Here is a 25,661-nt window from a genome sequence, read left to right as displayed (position 1 = left end):
TTGTCTCTGAGTTTAGCTTGTCCCAGTCTTCCATTCATTGGTAGCTATCTGCTGAAAAATTTTCATACACCTCTTCAAAATTCAGAAACACAAATATAATAAATATATCTTATAAAGCAAAAGAAAATAGGACCTGGTGTGATGAGTTGATGGCTAAATCTTTGCTTGGCAAGTGGCGGGATCCCATATGGATGCCAGTGTCTGTCCCAGTTGCTCTGCTTCCCATCCTGCTCTCTGCTCCTGGCCTGGGAAATCAGTAAAGAACAACCCAAAGTCATCTCTGCAGCCACATGTGAGAGCCAGAAGAGGCTCCTGGCTTCTGGCTTTGGATTGGCATATCTTCAATAGTTGCGGCTATTTGGGGAGTGAACCAGTTGATGAGAAGATTTTTCTGTCTCTCCTCTTCTGTAGATCAGGCCTTTCTGATAAAAATGCTATATATAAATATGAATATATATATTTAGTAGGATGGACCCAGTACTCTGGTTTAATTGGTTAATCCTCCACTTTCAAGCACCAGGATCCCATGGCGGCACTGGTTTTTTTCCCATCTGCTCCACTCTCCATCCAGCTCCCTACTTGGGGCCTGAGAAAGAGGTAGAGGAGGGCCCAAGTCCTTGGGACCTGCAGCCATGTGTGTGACCTGGAAGTGGTTCCTGGCTTAGAATTGGCTCAGCTCTGGCAGTTGCAGCTATTTGAGGAGTGAACCAATGGGTAGAAGATCTTTTTATCTGTTCTCCCTCTGGGCACCAGCATTTCCACTAAAAATAAATAAATCTTTTAAAAAAAAGATAAAAGCAAGCAGCTGGATACCTGAGTGGTTAGCAAATTATTATGAGTTATTGCAATGAGTCATAACAGGTAATTATATGTATCTGTATAATTTCTCTGCTTTATGGAAATCGTAGAGTATTCCACGTTCTTCTGAAGTAATTAAATCTTTTAAACTAAATTATTTGAATTTTACATTAATAAAATGCATTTCTGAAAGCTTAATGAGGTAAAATGACTATTTTTCTATAGTAGAACAAAATTAATGTTTAGTAAATACAATATTATTTATCTTACATAATTGACAGTTGCCGTATAAGATAAATTTTAAGAATAATAAAAAGATTTGTCTATGTAGTTAACAGTGTCATCTTATAAAAATGTTAGCACAATTTAAAAATAGGATTCGAGTTAAATACTTCAGGGAAAAATATTTGGATTAATATCATTTCTTCACAGTAACCAATAAAATAAATTTCTAACATAATGATTTTCAAATTCTTAGAGGAAAAATAACAACAAAGAAAACACAAACAGTATGATACTAGGTTTTCTATCTTTGTTCATATCTATAATTCTGTGATACACTTAAATAATGGGCTGTTAAACTTGTAAATATTACTAAAGGACTATACTACTGTAATAATATGGGGGAAATGGTGGGAGGGGAATATAAGAAGGGTGTAAGAGAAGTGAAAATGGGGTATCCCTATATCTAAAAAACTGTAACTTGGAAAATAATAATTTTTTAAAAAGTCACAACTTGGGGGAAGGTAGAGCCCAGTGCCAACTAAATTGTAACAAAAAAACAATAAAAAAAAGTCACAACTCTGGAAGAGATTTAACTAGAAAATTGTGTATTAAATATACTACAATGTTCTAACAGAGAAGGGAAACGATATATATATATATATATGTATGTATAAGTAACTCAAATATTGACATACTTGGTTGTCAAACATTATCAGCAAATGTTGATTTTGAAGGATTATGTACTAGGATGATAAAAATGTGATGTAAAAGATCAGACTGGGATAAGGGGGGAAAATTATGTGTTACAAAGTAGATATAGGTCAATAGAAATCAGAAAAGCAAAAAATATATATAAAATGAGTCAGAAAAATATAGAAAAATATTATGGAACAGAGTGTATATACTGTTTTTGAACAATTCAACTTATAATAGCGAATAGGTTACCCGTGATAACAACTTCTCCCAAATCTAATCCCCGTAATCTCCCATGGATATGACCAGCTGAAATGGTCTGCCAACGGACCCAGTGGGAAGATTCTGATTGGGAAGGGGACCAATGAAAAGAAAATGGATGGGAGTTGGAAAAACACACACCTAGCCTCTTCACTGCACTTAGAATTACAGTTCTGCTGGAGTGCATAAGGATCCCAAGAACCCTGCAATTTACTGAGGAATATAAAAGAAGGTTTGAATTCCCAATCAGCTCTTTTTTCTTTTCTTTTTTTTAAAGATTTATTTATTTTTATTACAAAGTCAGATATACAGAGAGGAGGAGAGACAGAGAGGAAGATCCTCCATCCAATGATTCACTCCCCAAGTGAGCCGCAATGGGCCAGTACGCGCCGATCTGAAGCCGGGAACCAGGAACCTCTTCCAGGTCTCCCACGTGGGTGCAGTGTCCCAATGCATTGGGCCGTCCTCAACTGCTTTCCCAGGCCACAAGCAGGGAGCTGGATGGGAAGTGGAGCTGCCGGGATTAGAACCGGCGCCCATATGGGATCCCAGGGCGTTCAAGGCGAGGACTTTAGCCGCTAGGCCACGCTGCCGGGCCCAGCTCTTTTTTCTTAAATGAAATCTTATGAGAGCATTTTAAAATTGATTTCACAGTGAATTTGGCCAAAAGGAGCCAAGCAAATTTGAAAAGAAAAACATATGATGATTAATAAATGTCAAAGCATACAATAATTCTCCAGGAATTAAAACTGTGTGGGTTTACTGCTGGAACAAAAGAATTAATGGAAAAGAAGGAAGCACAGGATAATTTATGCAGCTCTGGCATTACCTTATGCAATTGTTTTGGCATTTCATGTTAGTGGGGAAAGAATCAATTGTGTGACAAATAATGTTTCAAACAACAACTAATGTTTCAAAATGCTATAGATATGGAAAACAAGGTATTAGAACCATATTTCAAACAACAAATTCTCTTTGGATGAAAAAATAAAATCATGGATTGATCAAAGATCTAAATTTCCCCATCTTGGAAATTATACAGAAGAATGTCTTGTTGTAATTGCCATACAATGAAACGCACATCTCTGTTCCCCACCCCTCATATGGTGAAACCCAAACTTCAATGAGACTGCATTTGGAAGTGGGATTTTAGGAGGTAAACAAGGTCTCATGGTAGTATCCTATGAGAAGAGGAAGAAAGCAGTACCTCTCCGTATACATGCAGGTCAAGGCCATGTGAGAATCTGCCCATCTGGAAGTGCGTGGAGATCCCTCCAAATACTCCAGCTCTGCTGACACCCTAATTTCAGAAGTCTGCATGCAGAGTGGTAAGAAAATAAATAACTTTTTTTTTCAGTCTGTTATTTTTTTAAGGTAGCACAAGATGATTGATACACTAATCCGAAAATAAAGGTCATTCAAAGTATATCATAAGAACTGGAAATATAAAATTAGAAAGTGTTGTAGATTTTATTGTATGGAAGTATAAAACTTTTGCTTCATTAAAACTATTGTATATTGGGAAAAAAGAAGCAGCAGCTTTTTGGAAAAATGTATTTGTCTTCCAAATTAACATGTGAACCTGTAAAATCGATATAAAAACAGAAAACATAGCAGAAAATAGATAATACTAAGATTTTCAATCTTAAGTGAGTAGAAGTATAAGTAGATGCTCAATCTTACTAATGATCAAAATATTATAAAAATAATTTCAAGATGGTATTTTACTCTTATGGAATTTTTTATTGAAGATGAATGAATGGTAGTATCTAGTGGTGGTTTGAATTGGGCTAGATATAATCCTCACATTTTAAAGATTGGGATTTATATAAATTAATACAGTACTTTTGAAAGGCATGTTGGTGACATCTGTTGCTATTTAAAACGAATATTTCACCTTTATTGAAGTATGGCTGTTCAGGTTATAATGCATGCTGTCAGTGTGACAAACATATATTTAGTGTAGCATGATTTCCAGGATAAAAACATGAAACAATCTAAATTTCCATCAAGTATGTGTATATGTGAACCACTCTGTACGGGTAAAAACAGTAAGATTTTCATGTATTTTTATATATAATGGGAAAATTCAACAGACTGTTGCCCATGAAAGTAACAGAAGTAGAATATATCCTTTAAGTGTGCTTAAAATTGTATGTGTTAGTGTGTTTTAATGATGTTTATCCCTATAGAAAAAAAATATAGAGAGGGAATCTTTTCCTCCTTTATTCTGCATTGCGCAGTTTTATTACAATGACTATTAATATAATTTAAACAAGTAGAAATAGTACTTACTCTGTGAAAGTTACAGTGAAAATAAAAAAGTAATATTAGTGCCATTATAAAATCATTCTCTTTTGAAAATAATTCAAGTACTAGGAACCATAAGCTTACTCATTACTTGTTTCCAAATTATGACTTAACTGCTTTTAAAATTATGTTGTGCTATTTAAGTTGTGCTGAACAATGAATATTATAGCTGGGATTCCTGGGAACCAGTTGTTCCTAACATGCTGCTTAGTGGCGGGTCAGGTCACCACACTAGGCCACAGGATCATTTTGGTAAGTACCTCTCCATTTGGGCTTTCATTTCACAGACTCCTGTCTCACTTCACACCTTCATTTCTTGCATGGTTTACTTGCGTGAATTAAGTCATAGATGAGCTTTCTTCTTAGATCTAGTTTTGGAAGTCTATGTCACTGTTTAAAAAAAATGAAATATTCAGAGGTCATCAGGTCTTCCGAAAATATTTTAAAAGCTAAGCATGGTTAGCATATTGATGTGCCGGTAGACCTGGTCTATGCCTGCCTCTGTATTCTTTGCTGAAACATGGAAGTTAAGATAGGAAAGACATCAGCTCAACTGTAGAAATTCAGACCCAGCCCGTCAGTGTTCTACTGGAGAGAGGTGGGAGATGGAAGACAAGTTGCTGTTCCCTGTTTTCCTCAGTCATCATAACGGAGTGTGATGGGAAACTAGAGGACAAAGGTACCATTTGAGGCAATATCTAAGATGCCTCGCCCCCAGATAACTCTGGGACATAGAGCAGAGTGGGAAAGAAGAGCGTATGGATATAGGGTAGTATAAGAAAAATACCCTAAGCCACAATAATACTCAAATGATGTTAATCATCTATGTGTTTTACACATTTGTTTCTTTTGAAACACTCCCCTACATTTTATTAATTTCTTCCAAAATTTAATTACCCAGTCTTTTAAATTATTAAGATCAGCGCCAGCCTGTCAATAGCACGTATAGTTCTGGGCCTCAGTGATTTTTTTGTTACTATTTCATGCCTGAAACAGAACACGTTTCCCTGAACAGATGACATAACTATGAAATAAGAGAATTGTGTAGAATATTACAGATGATCTCAAAATTAAAATTTAACAACTGACCTTTACATGTGTTCAGACATTTAAATTTGCACTTATTTTTCTGGTCATTGAAGACATGAGAATTACTGCCACATATATATGGTATTCTAATATTAAATATGTAATATTCTGTAGAAGAAAGGAGACTTTTCCTCAAGCATTATTACTAGAAATCTTGAGTAGACACTTTAGAATCTCCAGAGTTTCCTTAAATTGCATTATTCCATATGTGGAGTGCATTATGGAAACTATGGCTATACCCTTTGTATGATACAATGAACGAGAATAGTCAATAAAGGTGCTGTTTTGTGAGCAAACATAGCAAATCTTATGATGTATAGTGTCCAGGTGCATCATTTATTGTACAACCTGTGCTTTAATGACATTTTCATATGATGCGGTGCATTCAGATTTCCAGGAGTAAGAGTATTGTTTCAGAATCCAATGCCTTAAAAATTAACGTGGTAGTAAACTTTGAGACAGCAAATCAATTGGATACTCAAGTCAATAATGAGTTTCACCCAAGGACAAAGTATTACCTTTAAATGCGAATGGATTTGCATTTTCAAATTTAATTTAAATCAATTGGCATCAAATCTTTTTAAATTATTTCTTGATGTTTAGAAATTGTAAGTACATTTAAAAAGCCCTGCTGTTGACATTATAATACAGTGATCTGTATATTGTCAGCGATGTGAAATAAAATATTAATGTGATTATTGCTATTTTTTCAAACTATACGAGTGGAGTGATAGAAACATTTGGTATAGTGACCACGTAGCAGTAAGGGAAACATATATCCAATATTAGAATGCCATGATTTGAGTCTCGACTACCCAGCTTGTAATTCCGCTTCTTGCCCATGCAGATCCAGGAAGGCAGCAGATACCGGCTCAAGTGTTTGGTTCCTGCCACTCACATAGACCTGGGTTGAGTTTTAAGCTTGTGGCTTCATCCTGGCATTTGTGTGCATCACCAGCCAGCACTGTTTCAGATTACCTCTGGCTGGACAGCCAGATGGCTTAGTGCCATTTGAATAGAATCCCTTACTATCACCACAATCATTACCTAAAACCAAAGAGACACTGATGAGACACTGCTAAATCAAAATAATGTTGCCACTTCTGGGCCCAGTGTGGTAACCTAGTGGTTAAAGTCGTCACCTTGAACGCACCACGATCCTATATGGGCACCAGTTCTAATCCCGGCAGCCCCACTTCCCATACAGCTCCCTACTTATGGCCTGGGAATACAGTAGAGGCTGGCCCAAAGCCTTTTGACCCTGAACCTGCATGAGAGACCTAGAGGAAGTTCCTGGCTCCTGGCTTCGGATCAGCTCAGCTCAGACCTTTGTGGCCACCTGGGGAGTGAGTCAACGGAGGGAAGATCTTCCTCTCTGTCTTGGCTTATCTCTGTGTATTTGACTTTCCAATAAAAATAAAATAAATCTTTTTTTTTTAAAAAAAGAAAATTATGTTGCTACTTCTGAGAAATAGGTTATGGGTTGTGTTTTCTTTGATGTATCCCATTTTCTTTTCATATCTTCACATTTAATCTGGATTTCTGAGACTTGATGTGCTTTTAGAAAGCACAGACTTTCCCCTCACAGTTACCAAATGCCCTGTTAGGAGCTGTCTTAAGTCATTTACAGTTTTTTCTCTTGCATCTCTACTGTTTCTCTCTCTCTGTGCATTTAGGTTATGTTATTCAAGTATCAGAGACAACAACAGGAATTTCAGTCCTTAAAAACTTTTGTGATTACAGCAGATTGGTTAAATTAATCTAGTACATTTAAATTAAGCTAGTAAGAATCTACGAAGATGTAGCGATCACTGCCATCACCACAGCCAGTCTCAGATTATGCAGGAAAATAAAATGACATTTTATTGGTTCAGACCAGAACCAGCATGAACTACTGAGCTGTGTTTCAACTATACAGTTATTTTTCTCTTTTTTAGCCAGAATCCTTTTGCCAAAGAGAATGAATTCCAAATTCATGACTGGCCATTTTGTACTACTCTTTACTTTTTTGATTTGAAAAGATTTAGAGTTTTTGAATGGAAAATTATTGATTCTTGCTTTTGTTGAGCAATTAATGCCCTCAGTAAACTAGGAATTTCAGTCCAATGCCCCCAAATTAGCACTAAAAAAATTACATTATCAAAAAAAAAATGACCTCAAAATGATGATGCTTTCCTTATTTGGGAAAGCGTTCTCTATCTCTAAAAGCCTTTTCAATACTTGACAATTTAAAAGTATTTTCTCATGAAAATTAAGTCAGAGATATTTTAAGATTATCCTATTGGGAATCACATATATGTCAATGATCGAAACCAGGAAAGGAAAAGTTGATGTTTAGTGATGACTCAGTAAATTTATATGCCATTTTTTTTCTGAGAATACCCAAACAGATAAGCATGATGTCTGTTCATCACTGAGATTTGGTGCCACGCACAGACTCCTGCAAGGTGCAGCTGAATAAGGGAGTGTACTTTTCACTAGCACACCCAACAACTCAGGAGCAGGTTTGCTGTGTTGAGTGGAAAACGAGTGTATAAATAAGAGTAGATTGATACAAAGTGACAGCATTTCAAACACTGTCCAAATCCGAAGCCATTGTTGTTGAATGGCATTTTCTATTTGTCAGAAATCTCTAAAATACAGCTTATGTCCCTTTGACAGAAGAAAGCTGTAATCCATGTGCTGTGTAGTTTCTGGAATGTTTCATTTCAAGAATATTCATCAAAGAACAAAGGAGAAATATGTTGTTAATATATAATGTAATATATTCTTATAGACACACATTTTTCTGTAGGAATCAAATTAGAGATATTGCAGTACAGAACTTGGAAGATACCTAAAAAAATGAAAGAAAGAAAGGAGACACCAATGTCCATTTTTGTTCATCGCTTTTTCATTTGGTTGCAGAACTTTGGGGAGTAAACCAGAAGATGGGAGGTGTCTGTCTTTTCCTCTCTGTTACTCCAATTTACAAGTAACAACTGAATCTTTTAAAGGAGTTTGTGGAAAATACATATTATGAAAATTCTATGCACATAGCTCAGATAATTTTGCAGCAGTATAAGCTTATTATATCATTTTCCCTAAGCTTTTGAAGTACCAACAGTAGTCATTGCTTGCTTTTGTTTTTTTTAAGGGAATAACTATGCTGGAGGGTGTTGTGTGTTAACTACTGCTCTTAACTTGAATTTCTTAAATGAATAGTGAAGTTGGGCATGTCATAAAGAGTGTATTAAGTATATTTTATGGATATTGTGTATTTGCAACTCTTACATAGTTATCGTTTGTTGTTGTTACTGAGTTCTGTTTGGTTTGTTGTATTCAGTTGTGTTTCTTCAAATCCAAGCAAAAGATCAGATTTTCTCTAATTCTGCAGATTGTCCTGTATTGCTAATATGCTTTGAAGAACAACACATTTAACTTAAAAGTATTTGTAGTGGAGAGAGAGAGCTGGGACAGAACAGCATGTGCAGAGGGAGAATGAATGTTCCCAGCTGCTGGTTTATTCACCAAAGGCCTGAAACAGCCAGGCTGGGCCTGGGATGGAGACGGGAATATGGGGTTCGTACATCAACTCAGGCCTCTTTCCCAGGTGGCAGGCACCTTGAGCTACCAGCTGCTACCTCTCAGGGTCTGCACTGCCAGGAAGCTAAACCAAACTGTAGCCAAAAGTTGAACCCAGACCCTCTTGGGTGGAATGTAACCATCTTACCCTCCTAAGCAATATAAGCACCCCAAGTGTTTGAATTTTCAGAGAGTACTTTGTATTGACTCTTAGGGGGAAAAGGTGTTTTTAGTGATTTTAGTATAATATTTAAGTCAATTTGAGGTCAGAAATATTTATGATTGTCTTTTTGTGAGAATTTCATGGTTTTAAGTCTTACATTAATGTAAGATTTTTATAAAGATTTGTTTATTTTTATTGCAAAGTTAGACATGCTGAGAGGAGAAGAGACAGACAAGAAGATCTTTTGTCCAATGATTCACTCCCCAAGTGACTGCAACGGCCGGTGGGTGCTGCGCCAATCTGGAGCCAGGAGCCAGGAACCTCCTTCAGGTCTCCCATGTGGGCGCAGGGTCCCAAGGCTTCAGGCCATCCTCAACTGCTTTCCCAAGCCATAAGAAGAGAACTGGATAGGAAGTGGAGCTGCCAGGATTAGAACCGGCGCCCATATGGGATCCTGGTGCGTTCAAGGAGAGGACTTTAGCCTCTAGGCCACTGCGCTGCGCCCTAATGTAAGATTCTCACACCATTTGGAAGTAACTTTCAATGGCATGAACAACATTCTTTTTTTCTTCTAAATATCCATTTGAACAAGTTGCACTTTTAAAAGAGACTATTGCCTGCACATTGAATGATCTGGATAATTATGTCAGTGTATTTCTGGCACCTGAATTCTGCTCCATTGGTCTGTCTGTCTATGCTTATTCCAGTACCAGGGTCTAGAATAGTGTATGCTTCACCAAGTCCTAGAATCAAGCAGTGTGAGATTGTAACTTTGTCCATATTTAGGGTTTGCTTTTTACTTCTATAGGTGTCTTGAATTTACATATGGATCTTACTACTAGCTTATCAGTATCTGCAAAATACCAACCTTTTTGTTTTAGTGATTGCGTAGAAGTTTTAGTTCATTTTGAGGAGTATTACTTATATTAGCACCATTAAGTGCTGTAAGCTATCAACACAGGGTGCTTTTCCTTTACTTTTTCTTAACATATGTCGATAAAATTTTGAAAGTTTTAATGGACAAGTATTACATTTTACAACAAAAATTAATATTTTAACTCTTGAAGCCATGAAAATGGAGTCATTTTCAAAAAATTTTCTTATTTCCCTTTTAAAATGTGCTAGAAAATAGAAATGTACTTGCATATTTGAGCTTTGCTGAAATATTTCTTAGTTATAATGCCCCTTTTGAGATTTCTTTTTGCATTTTCTGTAGTTTCTGTAGAAGTAGTTTTACGATGTTTAAGTGATGTGATTTAAGACAGTATAAATCATTCCTGCATAAAGAAACATATATAAAAGATTAATCAAAACAAAAGGTCATAACCATCCTTTAAATATTAATATTTCTTGTTTTGGGAAAGATGTTTAGAAGTGTCTGAGCCTCAGAAACCAATATTTAAAAAGAAACAAACTCATCTATGTATATTCAACAGAAAAAAGTACTGTTTGAAAAAAGTTTGGAGAAGTGCTAAAATCTCTAATTTGAGACATAATTGTAAATAAAGCAATTGTTCCTTTTAAAGACTTTTCACAGATTTTTATTTTTAGTAATCTTATTTATAAAGAAAATGATAAAATATGTATTACTTTGTATGATGTAAGAAATACATACATGATAGGATAATATAGGTAAACATGTTAAATTATGTTAATGTTAATTTTTAAAGATTTATTTATTTATTTGAAATTCAGAGGTACAGAAAGATGGGGGAATGACAGAGATCTTCCACCAGCCACTTCACTCCTCAGATGGCTGCAACAGCTGGGTTTGGGTGTTGTGATGGGACCTGGTTGAAACCAGGAGGCAGGAGCTTCATTCATGTCTCCCAGCCGTTGGTTGGGCACATGTACTGGAGTCATCCGCTGCTTTTCCTAGCACATCTGCAGGGAGCTGGGTTGAAGGCAGAGCTGCTGGAACAGGGACCAGCATCTATATAGATGTAGAGATTGCATGTCCAGTTTTATCTGTTGTGGAATTAGGCCATGTGGGCCATAAAATGGGAGGAATGATATCATTCTCTATGACTGTGAACGTGGGGGAACAGGGAACTCTGACTGTCTTCCGGAGGTGTACCTATGGAAAACAAAGAATCTGTTCCTTTATTTAAACTTTTTAACCAAAAGTTTAAAAAACAAGTTTATCAAACAAATATTTAGATGGAAATAAGGAAACTGTATACATACATAAACACAAATAATGCAGTAGTTTACAAAATGTCAGTATTCCCATATCCTGAATAAAATCATTACAGGCTTGAGTAATGTTATTTGATATAGATGTATTTTTACAACTGCAACTAAATATGGTTATTTAGATTAAAATATCAATGGATTTGCACATACTCTTCCTTAAGGCATTTTTATTAAAAGCCTTATGTTTTTTCCATGTCAATTATAAACAGAATCTTCACCATCTTCAAATTTGTGTTGCATTCTATTGTGCTGATGAGCCTAAACCTGCTGTTGTAGTTTTCTGCTGATGATCATCTAAATCAAGTGTAAATTTTAGTGCTTCCTCTCCATAAATGATCTCGCAGTCACCGATCTGGCATGTATGACTTTGCTTTGATTGTATTTGATTTTGTTAAAAATAATTGGGAGATAGTTATTGATTTACGGTTTTGTTACATGGATAGAGAATAGGTAATATATCTAATTACAATAGAGGCAGGGAAATGCAACTTATTCTATCTTTAGATTTTCTTCTTTTCTTTTTGCTTTTGCTTTTTCTTTCTTGTTTTCCTCCTTTTTCTCTCTGGAGCTGCTGCTCTACTATGAACATTTCACCACTTTGAGGTGTAATGTCCTTTGGAACTAAGCACTGAGGGGCAACGTCAAAGATACTGATGATGGTCACTAAGTGATTGCTCCATGTTCCCCCCCCTTCTAAATACAGACAGCAGGTCCTTTGAAGGATGAGAAATAAAGACACGATTAGAGAAAACTTTCCATGGACTCTCTTCTTATCAGCCACACGTTATCTGTTAGCTATTTATATTTCTACCCATTACAGCACAAGAAGCTCCAGCTTGGGAAAATGAATTCTTTACAATGTATGTGAGGCTCATTTCAACTGGATTTTATAGAGAGAGAAATGTAGTCAGAGAATCAGGAAAAGGCAAATTAATATCACCTCAAAAATATTAGAAATGCACTAAAACAGCCAACGAAATACCTCAGTGTTGGTTATATTAGTTGGGAATATTAGCTGTGTCTGCAAGGCGAGCAGTGACTCCTGACTTGAATTTTGCTGAAGCCAGAGATGTGAGCGTTTTTTAATCTCCAGGGATCTTCTCAGAGTGGACGTGGCCCTATTGGCACTCCTTTGTGTGCTTGCTAAATTTCCCGCAAGAAGTTTAAAAGCAAAGCATTAGGAGGTATGCAGAGGAGTGGTGAGAAAAAAAAATTAGAAAGATTAAACAGAAGGAAGAAAGGGAAGAGAAATGAAAGAGGAAAAATCGGTTTCAAATATTCTTGAAACTACCTCATTAGAATTACTTTTCAAGCAAGATTTTTTTTAAGGGAACAAAACCCTTTTATGCATAGGCAAAGGCAAAGAGCTTGGCTTTCTTATGTTGTTTTGGCTTAATCTGAGTTTTACTGGAAGAACTTTAAATACTTTATAAGTAGCTGTTTTTTTAAGGTTGATACTACAGATCACATTTGTCCTGTGTGTATTTCACTTGGGTAGAAGTAAAACTACAGACTTTAGGGTATCTAGCCCAAGTGTCTGCTTACTTTCATATTACCTTCATGGCAAAAGAGGGAACTAAAAATGTTCTTTGTCCCCTTCCCATTGCCCTTAGAACATTACTAGAATTCAAGAATAGGAGTTGCTTGAATAATTCTGCAGCATACCTCTGGCTACTCCAAGCTCACTGACAGCTGTCTTGTATACTGAAAATAAAGCTAGGTTCCCACGAAGAGGGATCGTCACCAGCCTCATTTGTGATCCGATCTGTGCTACCTAGCAAAAGAGAAGGCAGTTTTAGTTTTCACATGTTCAAAAGAGTTGAAAACAAAATGAAAGTCAATGAAATTACGGAGGAGAGTGAGACCATTAGCAGATGCCTGTGAAACATGGAAGTTTAGGATAATTACTTTAGTAATGAATAAAAATAAGGATATTTCACTGAGATTTTTTTTTTTTTACTTATGTTATTCTCTTTATACTATGAGGTTTCACCTTCTTTGACACAGGAAAATGACTCATGGTTAATTTGGTCCTAAGAAGAAGACTAAGAATCAATGCAGAGAAGTTTTAATAGAATGGTTGGCTTTGTTTAGTTGAGAAGGTGCTCTATTCTCTTCACCTCTGTTGCCATATTTACAAGGGAAAAGTAAGAAAGAAAAAAGGGTGATGAACAAAACCTCTGAGGAAGATTTGGCAAATGGCTGGAATTACTTTTGTTATGAAGGGCTTGTCTTCATGTAGGCTACCTATTTTGTTATTTCTGCTTTCCCTTTTCATTTTCTAAAATCCAAATATAATATTTGCCAAGGACTGATGAAAAAAAGTACATAAAATAAATACTTTATCTTTCCCATGCAAATACCTTTAAGCATATCACAAAATCCAATTTAAAATAATGAGAAAAAATTTTAATAGAAATTTTCTCCTTTATTTAGAAGCTGAAGATATAAAGAATATTGTACCCCCTTCATCCATCAGAAATATTCTTTGCTTCAAATTGTCCAGTGGTTTACTAAATGTCTATTTGCCTATAAGCGTATGAAATAGAATCATATATCACACTCAGGTACTCATTAAAGCTTTACAAGCAAGAACCAATCCATCACATACATATATACATCCTTAATAAACATATAAAGAGAAGTATTGGAGTGCCACAAAAATTTATAGAAAACAGAATTAAATTAGATATATTCTGGTACAAAGTGTTCTTGAAATCCGTGATTAGAGGCCAGCTGCTGTGGTATAGCAGGTGGGGGCTGGCACCCCATAGAGGTGCCAGTTCAAGTCCCAGCTGCTCCCCTTCCAGTCCAGCTCCCTGATGATGCAGATAGGAATATAGCAGAAGATGACTCAACTCATGGGCCTCTGTACCCAGGCGGGAGACCTGGAAGAAACTCTGGCACCTGGCTTCGGACCAGCCTAGCTCTGACTGTTATGGCCATCTGGGGAGTGAACAGCAGCTGGAAGATTCTGTCTCTCGTCTCTATAATTCTGCCATGGATGTAAAAATAAATACATTTTTAAAATGAAATCTATGAATAGTGTTTTTCATGCTTTAGATAAATACTTTTTCCCCTTTATTTAAGAGGGAGAGAAGGATGGAGAGAGTGGGAGAACAAGTGAGAGAGTGTGTGTAAAGAAAGAAAAAAAAGAACAAAAAGAGAAAGCAAGAAGCACTCCCATTCTCTGGGTCAGTCCCCAAATGGCCTACATTGCCTGGTCTCGGCTAACTTTTGGGCTATGAGACAAGAACTTGATCTAAGTTTCCTTGTGGGCAGCAAGTATCCAATTTCTCAAGCCGTTACTGCTACCTCCCTCAGTTTGCATCAGCAGGAATCAGTATAGGATCAAGGCAATGTGCTATATCATGTAAACATGCTAACTTGTGTCTTTTTTAAAATATGTATTCATTTTTATTTGAATTGTAGACATACAGAGATGAGGAGAGACAAAGAGAACGATCTTACATCTGCTGGTTCACTCCCCCAAAGGATGCAAGGGCCAGAGTTGAGCCAACCTGAAGTTAGGAGCCTGGAGCTTCTTTGCAGGTCTCCCTTGTGGGTACAGGGATGGGCTCAAGCACTTGGAGGATCCTTCACTGCTTTCCCAGACAATAAGCAGGGAGTTGGATTGGAAGTGGAACAGCTGAGACATGAACTGACACCTGTATGGATGCCAGCGCCACAGGTGGAAGATTAATGAGAACTCCAGTGTGAGGTCCCTAATTTATGCCTTACCTGTCAGATTAGATGCCAGCCTCAGGAATAGTATTTTCAAACCATGCATTTCAATGAACTGTGCAAAATATCTTTGTATATGTCATTTGTAAGTAACTGGTTTTGTGCTTTATTTCTCCTTTGGGCCTTGTGATTTTTCAAGCAATGCAGGCAGATGTAGAGGTAACACTGATGGAAGTATTCCATTGGACCAATCTTTCATAGCTAGCTACTTGTATCTAAGTTCTGGAAAGTTCTATGAAAGATCCATTGTTTTATAAACTACCTGAGCACACTTGTTTCTAAGGATAGCGTCTTTGCCGCCTAGCACAGTATGACCAATGAAGTTTAGAGTGAATTAAATGCATCCCTTTAACCCTCAGTAGATGCAGTTGTAATAACAAATATGTGAAAGCATAAACAAAAGTAAGAAGAAATATATTAATTGTGACTTTTGATCCATTTCAAAGTGTCATAAGTAGAATTTGCATATTTTAAATTCAAAGATTAACTCATTTTGAGGTAGATCATCTTGAGAGCTGTATAGCAATTAGGAAAATGTGCATTGGCTTCTGGTTAGAAATACACGTAGGGAGATCAGCAGCCGGCATTTAAATGGCTGTCATAATGTGTGTGGTGATGAGAAACATGCACTGCTTGAGTAACCACATCCTGGTTCTCATACATTTACCTCTAGGCTCTGTGATTAGGTCAGGAACCACAAGCTGATAGCCATTGCTAGAGGTTTTACTGAATTATTACTTGAGCTGTTCTACTTTAATTAGTATGTTCCCAACATGGATGCCACAAACACTGGGATCTTCCTGAGGGTGGAAATACCCATTCTTTACTCAGGGAATAAAAGGCAGTTACAAAGAAGAGTGGGGAAAGAAAAAACAGCCAGCCCATTCTTGGAGAGGCACTGAAGTTTGATTCAGTCACCTTTGAAGAATGACAGGGTTTCCCCTCACGGGAGAATTCCATTTTCATTTTGAACACCACCTTTTTGTTAAAAAAAAAAAAAGCTTGAAATGTTAAGTCTTTGGGCAAGATATAGAGAATAAAGAAAGAATAGTAGGAGACAAAAAGTAACTTGTTCTGCCAAAACCAGGATAGCTGGCAAATTTTGCGTTGGAGATTAAAAAGTAAAGACTTGGAGCTGGTTTGAATAAGGGATACAAAGCCATCATTTTTGATCTAACAGAGGCTATCAAATTAAAATTTGTTGCTTGGTTTTATTTCCAAAAGAGTCTGTTTTCCTTGTTTGAGTGGAATCTGTAAGATAACATTTTTATAAAGCCTCCAAGAGATTCCATGGTTGACTGGGAGAGTCATTGCAGCAAAGGTGATCATCTCCCAAGACATGAGTTATGGGAGATGATAGAAAGTAATTACTTCTCTTGAGTAGAAATATGGCTTGGACGATATTCCATCTTAAGTTATTTGCTCTCCTATCTGCTTACCAACCGCTAATATCCCATCTTTATGAATGGTGTCACATGCAATGATCTTGTTTCGATGGAATTTTGAGGAATGGAAATCAAGGTCCATTCCTGGCTAGAAGCAAGAATTGGCAGAGATGAGTCGTGAGGAACCAGAGCTAATCAGAGGAGACTATAGCTCTTGTTGTGTAGCTGGTACCTGGTTAGGGTTCTGGGTTTCCCAATGTGTGTGAAAAGTGGTTGCAGGACTCCTACTGTTACATGCACACACAAACCTCAATATGAAGAACCATGAGGAAATTTGGTTGTGCTGGATATGTGAATCTCTCGATTGTGTTGATAGTAAGACATTTCATTATGTATGATTTCATTAAGTATAATTCATATATTTGGTCACTTAATATTGTACTTTTTGTGTCTCAACCGTATATCAATAAAACTACTACTGAAAAAGAGCCAACTTGAATCTAATAAAATTTTTATCTGCCTCTTTGATGAGGTCAGCAATCAGCCAGAATAATCTTGTTTATGCCCAGACTATTGCTGTTTTAACACATGTGTGATCTTGAGTACAATAGTTCTCCTGTTTTTTTAAACCTCTCACACAGGAATAAATAACCAATTGAAAGAAATAAATTGAGATTCTCTCAATATGGCTCTAAGTAAGTATCAAATGAGAGATTTTGAATACAGACTCTAGGGCCTGGTGTGATACTCTAGTGGCTGGATCCTCACTGTGCGTGTACTAGGATCCCCTATCAATGGCAATTCATGCCCTAGATGCTCTACTTCCAATCCAGATCCCTGCTTGTGGCCTTTAGGGTAGTGGAGGGTAGCCGAGTGTTAGGACCCTGCAACCGTGTGGGAGACCAGGGGGGAAGCTCCTGGCTCCTGCCTTCATATTGGCTCAGCTTCTGCTTTTGCGGCCACTTGGGGAATGGACCAAGGAAGGAGGGATTCTTTTGTGTTTCCTTCTCTCTGCCTTTCCAATAAACAAACAAAAATAAATCTTAGAAAATGCAGACTATATAACTGCTGATTCTCACAAACCAATAGTGGCTGCTGAGTCAGAATCTTCTGGGTGGGGCCACAGGTAATTACTTTTAATAAAATATTCCATAATTCAATGTACATTCAGGCTTAGAAATACTTTTTTTTCCATCTCTCTTTAGTTAAAAAAAGAATAACAACAGAAAGAAAGGGGATTGTGGAAACTGAGAAGGAGGGGATGTTAGAAGAATAGGGAAAATTGTAGGGGAATAATGAGAAAGAATGAGAGGGATAAAGTTTGACAGGAGAACACATTAAGCACTGTATCAAGCAGGTGTCAACTGTGATTTGTAATGGTCTAGAAGAAAGCAACCAGGAGAAGTGTGTTTCCTAGTCCACAGGGGCTTCAATTACTCTTGCACTTGTCATTTGTAAACTGCAAGTAAATTCATTGTAATGAGACTTTGCATAAATGTCTCCTATGTGGGAAATCAATGCTTGTGTGTGGCTCTTCCCTCCATTTTCCAGCAGGAGAGCTGAACACAATGAGGGGACAAGGCTCTATTGCACAGGCATTGACTTTCAGTTGCAGTTCCATCACATTTAATGAAATTTTTTCTTACATTTGTTCCCCCCAAATATGCATACCTTTAATAGGAAAATAAAAAGTAGAAAAGCAGAAACATTATAAATGCATATGATTAAAAATGCCATTTATTATCACTGGATTCTGAGGGGATGATACTAATAGCTGTCACTTTGAGTCTTATTGAACGCAATCTGGTTAACTATTCCATAAAAAAGTAATGGGAAATAGAAAAGATGACATTTTTAGGTATAAAACGTATGATACATGAAATTGCTGAGAGTAAATGTCACAAAGAGGAAATAAATATAAGCTAAGCTAAAATTAATTTTTAAAAATATTAGGGGCCTCAAATATAAGACATAAAATGAACTCAGTTTAACTCTGACATCGGTTTCTACATTTTCAAGTTTTATTCCTTCTCTTTCTGAAACACTACCTTGAGGTTTGGTTTTGTTATCTCAAACATTTTGTTTATTTCTGTAAAGTAAGACCTTCTACCTTGTGGGTCTCACAGCATCTGGGACAATGCAATGGTTTATACTTTCTTCATCTGTGAAAATGGACAACATATCTACCATGGAACAGCTGAGTGAATTGATAAGCATGAAGTATTTAGAACAATATCTGACTCATTGTAATTACTAAACATGACTTGTTGGGATTGTCATAAAATGAAGATTCTTCTCCAGTTTTTAAGTTCCATATGCTATTTTCACTTCTGTGCCTCCATTTGTTACTGTTATATTGCTTACATTGTAGCAACACATCTTAAGTGGTGTGTATAAATGTGTGTGTGTGTGTGTATACACATTAATAATCTGGTACTTCTTGTCAAGGATAGTCTTAATATCAGCAATTTTTTTGTCCCTAATGTGCCCTGCCTCACCATGATCCCCCCCCAAATCAGTTAGAAAATCCATTAAGTTCTTCAGTATGAAAGAGAGAATATTGAAAAAAATGACTTGATAAGGACATACATATAATGTATTACTAGCAAAAATATTGCTACCTTCGGTAAGGTTGATATATCACAGTCTGAGAGAGAAAAAAGAGCGAATGAGAGCGAAAAAGAAAAGCTTTCTATTCACATCAACCAAAGCATCCACACCAGCAAAATTAAGATAGTGAGAAATACAAACAAACCGTTGTTGTCTCTCAAGGAGATAGGATTTCTTTGGACATTCTTCTATCCTTCCCCGTGTTGATGTCTTCCCTGCCCTTTATCGACGTCCTTCAAAACCACCACCTTCAACAGCAGTCTCTTACTTTCTGTTACATGTACAACACACATAGACTCTTGTTTTTGTGGTCTGTTGGCATCTCATAAAAGCTGTGTCCTTTCTCCTAAATAATTGACTTGCTCTTTGATGGGGGGATGCAATATATTTGTGTTAAATTTGTTCATAATATACTTGATATTTGTTCCAAATACAAACATTTTGTTTATAGATAATACCTAGCTGTTTTCAGATAATGTATGACTTGCCTTTCTCTGTTTTGTCTTAAAAAAAACTTTCTATTCAACTTGGTAGTCCACCTCCTTATAGCACTAATTAGAAAAAATAAACTTAAATAATGCATTCATCACAGAGGCATAATGAAAGGGAGGTAACATATAATTTTCAAGGAGTGATTGAAAGTGTACTCAAAATTTACTGCGTCTTCTTTTTTAAAAAAATGTGCTTTTTGCTCCACTAAAAATGGTAGACCTAAGTATTATTTTGGTATCACTACTTTTAATGTCACCATATTAATTATAAGACAAAAACTCTGTATCTTTTGTGAAGCAATAGGAAACTTCCCTCCAAAGCATCCAGTGAAAGCCGACTTTTTGGTGCTTGAAAAAAAAATCAACAAAAACACATTGCGCATCTTAATTTTGGCATGAAGGTCAGGATCCATTTCCAATATATTACTACTACTATTATTATTGTTATTATTATTATGCAGTATTTTTTCAGTTTATTCACTGTGTCCCAAGACCTGACAATCAACAAGTTCAGAATCTGTATGTTAGATCCATTTGCTTATTCTTTCCATCTAAGTGTCCTTTAGTATTTCCTATTGATCAGAAATCCTTTTACCTTTAACTATTAGGATTCAGAATCCTTCTTCGCCTTTAGATAGCATAGCAAGACACTACGAGGGTCAGCAAATGAATGGATATTACCCAAAGAAAAGACTAATAAACCAAGAATGTAGAGCTGAAGATCCATTTCAACTGTGCGATCGTTTGTATTCTTACACTCTCCACATAGTGTATGAAAAGGTGCGTATACACAACGTTGCTTGTCTGTTGCACCCATACTTGATCTTGCAATTCAGACTGCCTTACTTGAGAAATTTCATAGGCTCATGTTTTATAATTATGGTTTTCATGTAGTTTTATTTTGAAACTGTTATTAAATACCTTTCCTCGTGTGTTGTCCAAGCTTATTTTATAAACAGTCATATGACTAAAGTTTTAAACTACTTATTCATTTATAAATTATTCAAACAACAAATACATGGAAGCCTTGGTGGTATATGTTCATTATATAGTTGATGTCAGCCCATGAGAGAAGAAACCCTGACTTAATCCGTCTTACATTCTGTAACTACAGAAAGTAGTGTAGTAAAAATACATGATAGCTGTAGGAGCAAGTGTTTGACCAACCTGTTAAGGTATTTGCTAAGACTCCTGTGTACCATGTTTGTGTGTCTCCTTTGATACTTAGCTCCAGTTCTAGACTCCAGTTGCCTGCTAATGCTAAGTGATAGCTCAAGTGCATGGGTTCCTGACAGTCACACAGGAGACACAGATAGTTGGAGCTCCTAATCCCAGGTTTGGCTTCAGCCCAGCTTTAGCCATTCAACTGGAAATCTTGGTCTCTGCATCTCTGTACTTCAACTTCATAAAAAATTAACATCAATAGTAACAATTAAGACATTAACCTCACTTGATCTCCAGTTAAATTTATTTTGTCAAGTAACAAAAGTTATATGGCTGATCATACAAATATAATTGATGCTTAAATTTTATATGATTTAGTATTATATATGAGGAGACTCTAGTTCATAGTAACTGACCATATAGCATATAAACAAAAAGAAATTCTAAACCTAAAGTAATGTCAAAGCAGGGAAAATGTTAATTATTCCATTTTTTATCAGTGTACTTTGAATACATGGTTGAAATACTAGAATGTAGCTGTAGTTTTTGCTAATCAAAATAAAAGGTATATAGTATCATATTAATTAAAGTATTTGAGAGGAAGAATGACATAAAAAGGGACAGGAAGTCAAAAGCTCTGAATTTGACCTTTGTTTTAAATTTTATACTGTTGAGATCTTGTATAAAATTATACCCCTGAATCTTTGCTTTCTCATTTCAATATACAATTAACTGGTACCTGCTGGGTTTTTTTTGTTGTTGTTGTTAATTTATTTGATGGAAATTGCAGGCTTGACCAGGGTGGGAAGGATTAAGGATCAGAGAAAAGTGGGTGAAATCATTGCCTCCTAATTCTCCATTTCTTCCTGTTTCTGAGGGAAGGGAGGAAGTGTAGGGAGAAGCCACACCCAGTCTCCCAAATGTCCCAGTACCCAGGGATGGGGAATTGCTATCTGATATCGACCCAGGGTCCTACTGTAGTGCAAGTTCTGAGGGTTCTGATCAGGTAGTTTGGATAGTTCTGCAATGCTGTCGACTTCATCGATCCAAGACTGATACAGCCCTCTCAATGCCCATTGGCTGACATAATCCACCTCAAGTCTCCATTCACCCAGATTTTTGCTGTCATCCGTAGGGGTAGTTGTCCAATCTGCTCTGTTCTCCCTCCTCTGTGATGGTACCAAATGAGCTGCCACATTCTCTATGTGCATCAGAGTCTGCATCCACAGCTACGCCTTTTTCACTTGCAGGCAACTACCTGATCTTTATATCTCATTCTTCTCAGAAACCAGTAAGACCATGTATATGAAGAAACCGATGAGACCATGTGTATGAAGAAACCGATGAGACCATGTGTATGAAGTTGACAATAAGTAATAGTTGTGGTTTAAATTCTTGTTCCCTGTTCTCCAACCTAGTCTCCAGTGTGATTTGGAGGTAAGGCCTCTTGATGAAGGGTGATTCAGTCATGAGGGCATGAGCTCATGCTTTTAGGAAAGAGTTCCCATAAATATCCCTTAGCTCTTCTGTGTAAGTACATAACAAGGTAACTTTTGTAAATCAGAAAGCAAGTACTCATAGGACACCAGATCTGTTGGTGCCTTGATTTGGGACTTTTGAATATCCATAAATGTGAAAACTGAATTTTGTTTTTATAACTTGCCCAGCTTATAATATTTTACAACAAAGAGATCTGTGAATGTAAGACATTAAGAAATCATTCATCTAAGAAATAAACTCAACTGAATTTATTTTCCCATAAAGCTCTGTCAGATGTTTCCCTGAATTTATAAGGGCAGGTATATTTTATACATCATGTTGGCATTTCACTAAATCTTATTGAAATAAAATATTAAAAATAAGATTGGTGATCAATTCAAAGATTATCTGATCTGAATACCATCTCATAATATTACCCATAACTTCTACATTTGATGTGGGTTTCTTTTTAAAAATATTTATTTTTATTGGAAAGTCAGATACACAAAGAGAAGCAGACAGAGAGGAAGATCTTCCGTCCGATGATGATTCACTTCCTAAGTAACCTCCATGGCCGGAGCTACGCTAATCTGAAGCCAGGAGCCAAGAACTTTCTCCAGGTCTCCCATGCGGGCGCAGGGTCCCAAGGCTTTGGGCTGTGCTTGACTGCTTTCCCAGGCCACAAGCAGGAAGCTCAATGGAAGTGGGGCTGCTAGGATTAGGACCGGCGCCCATTTGGGATCCTGGCGCATTCAAGGTAAGGACTTTAGCTGGTAGGCCACCGTGCTGGGCCCTGATATAGGTTTCTTTAACTCAGGGATTCAAAGCTTTTGTGGTTGGGAATGGAGTACTGACTGAATGATCCGTTTTCATTGATAAAATTTATGTTGGAAATGTCTTCATAATCTGGAGTTAGAATGTCTGTCTTCTGATAGCTTTTGCCAAAGGGACCAAGAGACAATGGGTATGTGTAGATACTATGAATACAACAGGAGGACACTAATTATAGACAACATAAACACAAGTGTTTATTGTGACAATTTTCCTAGCAAGTGAAAACAAAATGAAATAGTAGAAAAATGTATTTGTTTCTAATCTTTGTGAAGGTATAGTTTTAGCTATTCTTCTAGCCATGTCTCCCAGGTGGGAGGTTGGAACCCAAGTGGTTAGGACAGCATCTGCTGCCTCTGCATCTCAACTACAGAAAAAAAATTAAGAATTAGTAATAACAGTAAAGGTGTTTGCCTCATTTGCAAGAGAAGCAAGACGAATGAGGTACAGGAGTGGGTCTCAGCAGATACTCAGTATGTGCTATGCCATATCCAAATCCTGTCCAACAAAGCTTATCTTCCGGTAGCCTTTGGATTCTTTTCTGGAATGGGGTTCATCAATTATACAGCTTATATGCACTTTTTAAATAAGCTGTTAGGAAAAATAATGCTATTTTCACTAAAGGTATTTTCAAAGCCCCTGCATTAAAAGTCCAAATTCTTTTCCTTGCAGTACTAATTAGTGTTGTTTACTGGAACCTACCATTGAGAGGCCTTTATATGGTAGTGTATATATAGATGTGGCTCTAACATGTATTTTAACTGAAAATGTTCTTGTTGGCAAGTAGAGTGATTTCAGGCTTCAATACATGAAATCACAGAAGTGTTAGATTGTGTGCTGTATGAAATTATAGTAGATTTCATTGAATATTCACTCTGTTGCTCTTGTCAAAACCATGCCAAAAATTATCCATCAAGTCAAAATTAGCTAGCAGTTGACCCAGACTTTTAACCACACAGCAGTGTACCCACCCACACAGTTCCCCACAAGAGGACATTCATAATTATCCTGATATTTACACATTTTTTTTTCTTTTCTTGTGTCTTGGCAGCATAATTTATTCATAAAATTATGTATCAAGGGCAAGGATCATAGCTGAATTTTGAATATCAGAATGGTATATTTGACAAAATAAAATAGGTAAGATATGTGGTTAGATAAGGAACTGTCTTCCACACTTATCATTTATTAATTATATGGAAAACTACTTGAGATTGTTATAAATTCTCACTACAAAAAGAAACCCTAAATGTTGTTATAAGAACTAAATTTTATAAGGTGAGAAGTTTCTGTGCATAGAGTAGGCACTCCACCAGTTTCTATTTCTCATTTGTACATTCATATCACATTTTTTGCTATCCAAACCAGTAGTTTTGCATTAATATCATCCATAGTGCAGTATAATATTTAGGATTTCACTACCAAGTAATATAATGAGATTTCGAAGTGTTCAGAGAAGTTTTAAATCATAATATATTTTCTATCCTTTTCAAAATCTTATTTATTTCTTTGAAAGTTAGACTATCAGAGAAAGTTGAAGAGAGTCAGGGATATCTCCTACCAATTAGTTCACTGCCCCAATGCTCAGAACACTAGGGTCAGGCTAGGAACTCCATCAGGGTTTTCCGTGTAGATGGTAGGGATCCATTTATTTGGGTCAATATCTATTGCATTCTCGGGTGCATTATCAGGAAACTTGATAAGAAGTGAAGGAGTTGGGACTCCAATGGGCACTGTGATATGAGATGCAGACATTGCAAGCAACAATTTAGCCTACTACACCACAATGTTCACCCCTTGCATTACCATTTAATTTCACGTCTCTACAAATGTTTAAGTCCCCTCATAATGCAGCAGTAGAATTTGAATAGTTGAAAATGTTCTACTCTATAAAAATTTCACAAAACACTCTGTGGTATCAAGTGATTCTGAAATTGATGAAAGTACAGCATTAATAAGACTCTTATAGGTACACACTCAAACACAAATCTGTTTTAAACACAGACACATGCACACGTTAACAGACAATAATAATTCAATTGTCTTTTCCAAAAGAATATTTTCGAAAGAAGCAAAACTATGGACAATGATATTTATTGAGAAAAATATGAAATTTACATAAAAGTTTTCAAGAGGCAAATCCAAGAACTGTTACCACAGAAAGCTGCTTCACTGCTTGAAGGATTCGTTATAAGCTCAGTCAAGAAAAAAATGAAAGTAAGTGTTAAAACATGGGCTTGAAAGAAAGCCTATGAGATAAAGAATGTTTCCATTTTTAATTTAATATTTAAGCAAGAACTATATCATATTCACAATCCTAGCATGATGAAACTAAAATAATTTCTCAGGCAGCAGAGAGAGTCTGCCAATTGTGGTATTCCATTTATATGTAACTCCGATGAGAAATGCATAAGCCACAGAGTGATAGAATTTAGTTTGGTGCAGTGTCCCGGTCGTCTTTGTACAAATCCCACATACATACTCGAGAAGCCTCTCCATTGGATCATCCATCCATTCTTTACTTGCAAGCCCTTGTTCCACAGTGTAGCAGAAGGAACTTGCATAAAACAAACAAACTCAGCAGACTTAGGACGTTTTACATTAAACAAAAACACATTTCAATATCTAAATGCCTCGTGTTAAATAAAGCTTCCCCAT

Source organism: Ochotona princeps, chromosome 8 (assembly GCF_030435755.1).
Source record: "Ochotona princeps isolate mOchPri1 chromosome 8, mOchPri1.hap1, whole genome shotgun sequence".
Lineage (NCBI taxonomy): Eukaryota > Metazoa > Chordata > Mammalia > Lagomorpha > Ochotonidae > Ochotona > Ochotona princeps.
The sequence above is the reverse complement of the archived record's forward strand: the minus strand, read 5'-3'. Positions refer to the sequence as shown.